The sequence below is a fragment of the Chenopodium album genome, chromosome 6, assembly GCF_948465745.1.
Source record: "Chenopodium album chromosome 6, dcCheAlbu1.1, whole genome shotgun sequence".
Lineage (NCBI taxonomy): Eukaryota > Viridiplantae > Streptophyta > Magnoliopsida > Caryophyllales > Amaranthaceae > Chenopodium > Chenopodium album.
This window is the reverse complement of record NC_137839.1, coordinates 6,922,644-6,933,314: the sequence shown is the minus strand read 5'-3', so window position 1 is coordinate 6,933,314 and position 10,671 is coordinate 6,922,644.

The window sequence follows — 10,671 nt, the reverse complement described above, 5'->3', positions numbered from 1 at the left end:
AATAAAACACTCACAAAAAATAAGGGGATTCGAACCCTGATCTAGGTAAACCTGAAATTAGGCCCCTTAACATATTGTTTCGTGCCCACTACCAACTTAGCTAAAGCAAACTTCTTATTTATTTTTACACTCAATTTTATATAACTATTTTCCCAGTTTTATTTTTTTCCTAAATTTTTTTTTTCCTCAGTTTTTTTTTTTTTCGAAAGTGGGGGGACAATGTTCCCCCTTGTTCCTTCATGGGTCCGCCCATGAGTAGAATGTTAGTGATTAAATAATATGTTAATGATTCAATTCATCAATTAAGTAGAATGTTAGTGATTGAAATCAATATATTAGTCAAATAAACTACTACATAAATAGTAATTTTTATAACGTTGTTTACTAAAGGTATCATTGGCCAAGTTTTGTACAACATATAATGATAAGTGCAAAAGTACATAAAAATAAGAAGAGTTAATAATAATTAAAAAAAAAAAGGAGTATTAGAAAAACTAATTAAATGAAAGATGCAAGGATAAAACGAAATATAGGGAAAATTAATGAATCAAAGAAAGGTATAAAAAAAATGTGCAAAAAGAAGTAAGTGGGGATCGAACAAGGACCGTTGTAGCGAAATCCCACCCTCACAAGTCTTCAACCACTGAACTAAGACGACCTACATAAACGTAACCACTAACATTTAATTTATATAGTAGTATTATAAGGGGGGGGGGGGGGGGCACTAACAATTACTGAAATTGGTGTTTGGGCCACGGGGGTCGGGCCTCCACCAGCTCCTCCCCCCGATGGCTCCGCCCCTGATTATTACTGGTGTTACTTAGTTTTGATGGATATTATAGTTATAATAAACCGATAATATTTGTTGCATATTAAGATAATATATTTGTATATATATACTATGTATCCTTATCGTATTAGGTTTACGAGTCTTGTAAAACTCTATATATGTGATCATGTCAGTACTATCTACCTTTCTAGCAACCTGGTACAATAGCAACTAACGCACCAAACATGTGGAGATGAATATTCATTTTGTTCGGAGAAAAGGTTGCTTTGGGAAAAGTTCGGATTCTCCATGTTTTTCTAGATATTAGTTTGAGAACATTTTCACAAAAGGCCTACCACGAGACTTAATTTTGGATTTTAGATCCAGTCTTAGCATACAACCTCCTCGCGCTATAGCTGCGAGGGTGTGATAGATATTATAATTATGATAATATTTGTCGCATATTATAATAATATTTGTATGTATCTTTATCGTACTAGGTTTATGAGCCTTGTAAAACTCTATGTATATTGATTAATGGTACACACTCCAGATTGAGGAGTTTTCCCGAAATCTAACAAGTTTTGTATGGATTACTCTGTTCTTTTATAAAATAAATAATGGCGGGAAATTTTTTAATGTTAATTTAAGGGTTGATGATGTCAGCAATGTTTTGTTTTAGTATTAATTAATAGATTTATAGATAAGATAATTTATTTTAAATAAAAAAGAATCTATAGTCTAAACAACCCAAAAAGATGAACAATAAAAACAAATTTAAATAAATAAAATATTTTTTCTTTGCTTTATAAATAAATAAGAAAAGATTAAAAAAGTAACGAACAACATATTGTCATAGTAAATTAGTGATTCTTTACCTTTTAAATTTCTAAATCTAAATTCAACTTAAATTTGCATTGCTGTTCCAAATAGAAAATCATATTCACAATACTATTTTTTTTTTTAATTATATATTAAGATTAAAAAAATCTTTTATATTCCCTTGTTCATCCGTTAATCTATAAAATGAACGCATTTTTCACCAAATACCATTGAGCTTAAAAAAAATTCACCAAATACCACCAACTTTTTTCGAATTCACCAAATACCACTCACTTTTTACAAATTAGCACAAAATGCCTATTTTCTTAACAGACGTTAGCCTGCAGTTTGTGTTACTTTACTAATTCACCATATACCGCTTTGATAAAATTTATTTCACCATATACTCAAATCTAATAACGGCTACTTAAAAAAAAAAAAAAAAAAACCTAGTCGTTGCCATTTATAACGGCTAGTTTGTGTATAAAAACAGCTTCCTATAGCGGTGTAAAGTACAGCCACACCTTGGTTAATTTGTAAAGATGACCACACACTCTAATTTGTCATCCTCTTGGAAAATTTGCAATTAGGAGCTCCGATTCGGCAAAAAATTCACAAAGATTGTATTACAAAGTGTGATGTTTGTGATAAATTTATATGGTGCAAGGGTCATATTGAGCAAAATGTCGGTTCGGGTTAGAAATTCATATTGAGCAAAACGCATTGTCGACTTTGAAATGGCCCCTAAAACTTTAATCGTATATTTTTTGACACGCAAACCGATGAAAAAGTTGAATTGGGTTGCAATTTACAATTTATAAGAACTTTTGGGCTGCAATTTGTAATTTTTTTTAAATGGCTGCAATTTACAAAATATAAACTTTAAATGGCTGCAATTGGCAAAATTTCCATTTTTTAATTACACACCTTTAAAAAAATTACTCGTTTTACACCAAAAAAAAATCTTGTTAACAAGCGTCCCAATGCAAGTTAAAACCTTAAACGAACATTTTTTGACACGCAAACCGATGAAAAAATTGAAATAGGTTGCAATTTACAATTTATAACAACTTTTGTGCTGCAAGTTGCAATTTTTTTAAAATGACTGCAATTTGCAAAATACTAACATTAAATGGCTACAATTTGCAAATTTTCCTTTATAATTAAAGAAAGTTTTTGTATAAAATTGAGGCAAATACAAGTTTATTTGCCAGATAAACGAATTTGTGTTAATCTTGTGACATTTCTATAAATATATTGAAAAAGTGTGGTCATTTATTCAATATTTTTGGTGAGCTGTCAAATTACTGTTTGCAACTTACATTTATTGTTTGGTAAGGAAATTACATATGTACCCCTCAACTAGTACATAAAATGACATACGTACCCCTCTACTACTACTTGAAAAGACGATTATACCCCTAAAATTTGTTTATCTAGTGAATTAACTGGGTATAGCACATAAAATCGTGCAACACACTTAAATAATTTACAAAAAAAAGTACAGTACAAAAATGCCTTCTTTAGAATCACAAGAGTCAGAAGACACTTAATAACGAGTTTTTGTTTTTGTTTTATTTTAGATCAAAACAACGAATATTAGTGTTCATAAAGTCTTCCTTAAAAAAAACAAAGACTGTTTCAAAAAAAATAAAATAATTAATTTAAGATGTAACTTGTCATAAACGTGAGTTACGTTTTTTTTTTTTTTTTTTTTTGGGTAAGGTGAAGGGCTCAACTGAGCAAGAACCTCTCACAAGTTCTTTCGGTCCAATCTAGCGGATTAGGCACTTTGGAAGAGCAGGGGGAAGGGGAAGGGAATCCATATCCCAAAATGGCTCTAGTAGGGTTTGGTCCCACAACCTCATGATTAGAATATGCAAACCTTACCACTAGTGTAACACCCCGACCCCAAATTAGAGGGAGGTCTATTGTCACGAAATGCCATCAAGCACATTTTGTCCTCACACGTGTGCACTCTGGGTATGAGTAATATATTAAGTGTCTGTTCGCATTTACTGAATTGAATTGAACTGATTGGAGCTGAACTGAATATTTTATAAGAAAGGAAAATTAGGAGCTGAGCTGAACTGAACTGATTGGAGCTGAGCTGAACTGAACTGAATCGAACTAAACTGAACTGATTGGAGCTGAAGTGAACTGAATTGAACTAAAATTAAGTAAATGGGAACATGCCCTAAGTTCCTTACTCTGAGTATACTATGGGTATGAGTAATATATTAAGAACTTGTGAGAGGTTTTGGCTTGGTTGAGCCCTTCTTTTCTTACAAAAAACCAAAAAATAAAAAAGAATATCTACAAAACGTAACTCACGTTTATGACAAGTTACATCTTAATTAGTTACATTTGTCTTTGTTTTTTTTAAGCAAGACTTTATGTGCACACATATTCGTTGTTTTGTTCTAAAATAAAAAACAAAAACAAATACTCGTTATTAATTGTCTTCTGACTCTTGTGATACCTAAGAAAGACATTTTTGTACTGTACTCTTTTTTGTAAATTATCTAAGTGTGTTGCACGATTTATACAGAATTTTCTCTATTTTTTAAGGAAAATTTACAAATTGTATCCATTTAATTGCAAATTGCAACCCGAAAATTGTTATAAATTGTAAATTGCAACCTAATTCAAATTTTCGTGTGCACGAGTAATATATCAAGCACATTTGTCCTCCCTCTGTTTGTGAGCCAGAACCTCTCACAAGTCCTTAATATATTACTCATACCCAGAGTAATATATTACCCATCCCATCTTGTTGGTATGAGGTGAGTAATATATTAAGCTCCTTAAATGCAATCTTGAGGGGTATTACATACACCCCCACTTGAGAATTGAACACCTTCGTTGTGCCTGGATCCCTAAGGACCCTAGTATTACGACTAATGGCCGTTAGGTAGCCAAAGTGTTACATCTAGTCTAGATATGGCCATATAGCCCCAGAATTCTCCTCCGCTGGGCGACTGACATTGAATTAAGTATCCACAATCATCATGAGGTTGCAGGGTTGCTCTGATACCATTTGTAACACCTCCATCTCAAATTAGGGTGGGGCTTATTATTTCACTTATCTTTTTTATAAATCAGTTTTGGCAAATATCTTTTGAAAGTTAAAGATTTTATGTTTAATTATTTCACTTGTCTTTTAGAAAATCAGTTTGGAAAATATCTTTTTAACGTGTGTTTACTTAGTCAAAATCCGTGGAGATAAGTAAGTAAGGCCCTGTTCTCTTCACCTTATTTTTGCTGAACTGTTTTACTGAAACAAAATTATATTTGCTGAACTTAAATTATTTTTACTGAACTTAAATTAACTTTACTGAACTAAAATTATTTTTGCTGAGCTGAAATTATTTTTTACTGATTTTCTATTATAATTCTTCTTTAAGAAAACTGAATTTTACTAAACAGAACTTATTTTTACTGAACTGAAATTATTTTTATTGAACTGAAATTAATTTTACTGAACTGAAATTATTTTTACTTAATATTATTTTTATAAGGTGAAGAGAACAAGGCCTAAGTGGTCAAACACTTTCAGTAAAATTAGTGAAGTTACTTCTACTTGTTGCACTTCCTAAAATTAAGGGAATTGTGACATAGTGGAGCTTGAGCTAGCAACAAAAAACGTAACTACCTATCTTTCTAATAAATAAACTTGGTTTTCAGTTGAGAAAAAGAACACACTTAAGCAGTTGAGCATTGCAATTTTAGGCCCTATTCACTTCACTTTATATAAAAAAGAAGGGTAATTATCACTGGTACACTCCAAAATCTGGCTTTTTTCTTTGATACACCTCATTAAATTTTTATTATCACTGGTACACTCATAATTAGCACCTAATTACTACAGTTTAGTTAGTTAATGTAAAACATTTTAATTGAATAAAGAGGAAAAGACTTCAATGCCCTCTCATTTAATCTCCCTCCAACCTTTCCCTCCAGTATTTCCCTCCTTATTTTTGAAAAAATTCAATTCCCACCACATTAAACCTTATAAATACATAATCTTCTCCATACTTTGTTTTAAAATCTCTTTCTCTTTTGTTTTTTTTTTTCGCTTTCTCACTTTTAAGTTCAAATCTGCAATGGCTTCCTCTTCTGGCACAAGATTTATTTCAAGCAACAGAAATATAAGACGTGTGTGGGTTAAAACCATTACCTACAACTGTAATCCTCCAAGAGCTGCAGACATCAAGTTCTCAGACTCAATAGTTAATCCTGGAAGGCCCTATTACAAGTGCATGCTCCGTGACTTGTTCTTGTGGCTGACTGATGAGCACATTGTAAGGGAGGTTGGTGGCAGAGCTGGTGACATGATGTCAGAAGCAGCATATGTTCAACTATTAAGGGCAGAATTCACTGAGTTCATGAAGAAGACATATGACTTTGCTGATTTTGTTCATATGGTTGTTAAGATTGCTATTGTTATTTATTTGGTGTTATTGGTTGTAGTTTTGATGTAGATGCAGTTCAAGTGTGGGAGTGTGGCAATGAGAACTCAGTCTTCAGATGTAGTTTGAAATGACATAAATAAAAGTGTTTGCTATATGTTATACTCCCTTGTTTCTTTAATTATGAACACTTAATGGTGCGCTAACAAAAAATAAGGATAAGATGAAGTAACATAGACAAAATGCATATATAGCATATCTGTGCAACCCAAGCATATTGTATCATAGGGTTACATCAAAAGTAAGACAAACATAGTCAAAAACCTGAACCAATTTCCCAGCGAGTGTTATTATTTCAACAAAGCAAATCTTAAAAAGTTTACTGTATTAACAACACTAAACTTAGGAATATGTTGTTAAAAAATGACTAAAAAGCTTCCACATTTATCAAAATTACATCTTTGTCTCAGCTCTGGGATTGTGACAGATCTTGAGGCTGACTTGACAGTTGTGAGCTTTGTTGCACCAAACCCTTCACCCTTTGATTTTGCTCTTGCTTCTTTTAATTTGCAACATTTGTTTTATATCTCACTCTTGGGTTTTGTATCACAAGTTCTTATCAAGCCCTTAGCTCTTTTCAGTCAGCCCTCCTTTGTAAGTTTTTTTGTTGTGTCCAAAACAACTATAATTAGAGCATCTCATAGTTCTTGATCTTTTGTCTGGCTGGTCCTCTCCTTCTTTCATTTTCTTGTTTTTGCTAGGTCTACCAACCCCCCTTTTCATCTTTGGTGGGTGAACATGATGATGGTTCTTAGAAGATTCAAGCTATTGACTAAGATCAGGGATAGGTGTGATACAATGATTATACACTTTTTTGTAGGTTTGTGCATAATTCCAAGAACTGACATATTTGTGAGGGTCAACTTCAGCATGAGTCATTGCCTTGATATCATGTCTGCAAGGTATGCCAGACAATATTACCAAGCTCCACATGAGCTTACTGTTTAGGCTAAAAGGAAACTGTGCAATCTAGCTTGAAAATCAAGGTTAGCTACTCTTCTTCAAATCAAACACATGCACAAATTTCATCAACCAATTTAATCCCATCATCAAATCAATCAAAAACCCTAAATTAGCTATAGATTATCACTAAGACATGCTTCACCACTTCCCTAGCAAAGAACTACTCACTACACATAGTAATTTTCAAAATTAAGACAAAACTTATCATCAATTCCATCATCAACATTGTAATCCAAATATCAACAATCAAATCCAACAAAACTAATGAAATTCCACAATGTATCAAAAATCAAACATAAAATTGCATTAAAAAGGAAAGAATTCTTACAAAACTTTTATGAATATCAAAGAGGAATGAAGATCACAATGTAACAATCATCAAATACCAAGCTTATCTCTCTAAAATCTAAGAACAAAGTCTTCAAAATCTTGAGCTTCTCCCTCTAAAATTCTAATCAAAATCTAACTCTAGTTCAATTCTAATCCTTCTTTAATGATTCTCTCTCTAAAAAATGAAGAAATTCTATATATAGTAAAACTAACTAAAGAGAAGTTAGTTAGACGTCCAAAAAGAACCTCAAATGGCGTGGCCTCTCATCCCATTGCGCGGCCGCAACAAAATGGGTACGGAATAGGGAGGAAGAAACTGTGCAGCCGCTCCTAGCACCTGCGCGGCCGCGCCATCCACCTGCGCGACCTTTCTTCCCTCGCGCGCGACCGCGCCTAGTAGTAGAGGAGAGGTCTTCCTTGCGCTCGTTGATGCTCCCGTGCGTTCCATGTGACGCATGTTGGGGGAGGCATTCACTAAAGGCCTTCACGATGGGTTCAACACCGACTTTGATGTCCATGCGGCATGAGAGCGCGGCCTTGAAGACTTGGCTTATGCACTCCTTCACTTTTGAGCTTCAAGAGGAGAAACCGGGTTATATCCTTGACTTTGTATACCCCGAGAGAACGCCAATGAGCTTCTCGAACATCACCATTCTCCTAAAATCAAATAAAAGCAAACAAGTGAAGAAGAAAATGTAAAATAAACTAAGAAATGCAAGAAAATAAGAAAACAACTAAGGAAAATGCAAAATAGAGAAAATACAAGTAAAAAGAGATAAAAGAGATATAAAAGCAATGAAAAATCATCCTAAAAGAAGCTAAATGAGTTCCATAAATGACACTCATAAAACTCCCCCAAGCTAGACTTTTGCTCGTCCTCGAGTAAAATAAATGCAAGAAGAAAAAGGATGAAAGACTTATGCAAACAATAAAAGAGAAAGAACATGGTTTCGATTCCCACGAGCAGTATTTTTTTTTTTTGTCACAGGTTTGTTTCTTTAATTTATTATTTATTTCTAAAATTAATTAATTAACTTCATCCCACTCAAATCCTACCTTATTAAGTTTCTTTTTTTTTTTTCCTCTTTTTTTTTTTTTTTTTTTTTACCTTCTTAGTTCTTACTAGGCAACTTGTTGAAATTTATTTTTTATTTATTAACTCCATCTCTCAAATCCTACATTTTTAGTTCTCACTAGATAACTTGTTAAATCTCATCGTTCTAAATCTTTTTGGTAATTTAATTGGTTATTTGTCATTATCCGTCTCAAATCCTCCTTCTCCTCTCCCACAAGATATTTACTATTTTTGGGGTGACTTTTTTTTATTAGTTGTTATTAAAATCCCGATTTAAATATTAAAATCTTACGATTTTACGATTCATGTATATCACACGATTCGATTTACGATTCTAACCGATTTTACATATTTCTCTTAACTAGAGAAACCCTTACAAGTTTAAGACATGCATATATAGTTATTTATAAATATATATTGTCAGTTATTGGTTGTATGATGGATAAACAACTATATTTTGTTAATAATATACGAAGTAATTTCAAACTCATTATGTAAATATATTTAATTAAATTTAAATATAGCGTCTTGATTATGCATGTTGGTAGAATCTTACTATTCTACGATTTGATTTTACGATTCGATTCTGAGAGCCCTCCCCGATTCAAAGTAGAATCTCGATTTTATAACAACTTTGCCTTTTAGAATATTTATGTATTAATTATTGATTTGTATGCGGTCGATGGGAGACGGTTACCCAGCACCTATAAAATCCTAAATCCGCCACTGAATAAAGTATTTTATAGAAAAAAAAATACAAGTATATAAACTTACTAAGATGACAAAGAAGCAAATTTGTCACAAAGACATTTTTGTAATTTTTTATAAACAAACTCCAATTTCAAACGAAAGCAATACAATCAAGAACAACGTACATATCACAGCTCTTCTTATACATAAAGTGCTGCTCACTACTAACTGGATGATATGATCCAGCTATTCGTTTATTTAATTCAACACAATACAGCAATAAAAGAAAAATATATTACAATAAGAACACACATAATAAACACAGTGAAATTACGACAACACTGGAACGCCTTGTACTAGTTGGGCTTAACATGCCCATATATATATATATATATATATATATATATATATATATATATATATATATATATATATATATATATATATATATATATATATATATATATATATATATATATATATATTCTTTCCAGCATTATTAAGAAAAATCTAGGAAGGCGGGGTGACCAGCGGCTCCACGCACTACAAGAAAAATCACTTTTCGTAGCGATTATATCGTAGCGATTGTACATTCGCTACAATATGCAAGTATGTTTGTGAAATAATTAAGGATGTCGTATCATTTTTACAATCGCCATGGTTTTCCCATATAAAATCGATACGGAAAGCATAATAATACATATCCACACTATTTTTACACATTTATATAATTTTGAGAAATCGTATTTTTTACAATCGCCACTAAATACTAAAAATCGATACGAAAAGCCTTTTCAACACTAGATATATAAATATTGTTTGACAAAGAATATATAAAATATGTCATAGCTTATTGGTGAAACATTTAATATAAGAGTTTGAGGTTGCATGTTCGAATCTTGTAAAGATCATACGCATGTTTTTTTTTTTTTTTTGAAGAAAATGAGTTAAACATTTATAGCGATTGTAATCGCTACAATAATCACCACGATTGGATGTAGTTTTTCGTATCGATTATTGAGGTCAACCCCAGCGATATTGAAAACCACTACTAAAGGCTAAGACAACGGGGGATATTGTATCGAGTGACCATTCGTTGGGAAAGTTTTTTGTTGAAATTACAATCGATACTAAAGGTTAAAATAATCGCTACGAAAAGGTTATTTTCTTGTAGTGACGGACTTGAGAACAATCTTGTTATCGAGGTGAGAGGGATCGAGCAACTTTGGAAGTGTGGGAGGAATAACGATCTTGTTATCGAAATTAGGGAGTAGGGACAGAATATTTCCATCATCAGAGTCGTGTGAGAGAGGTTCGTATCTTGGTTGGTAGTAGAAGTTTTAGACCTCAACACCATGATAAATACCTCAAAGGAATGGTGTCCTTCGAACAAGTGTATTATTCTGATAGTGGGTTCAGAATTATTAGAAAGCTAATATATTCAGTAAGGTCAAGTGATCGGAATGCCTGGGTGGAGGAAGCTTCCGATCAGTAATATTAATTATGAATTAATATTACAGCTTAATCTTGACTGAACCCTTCGGGTCACA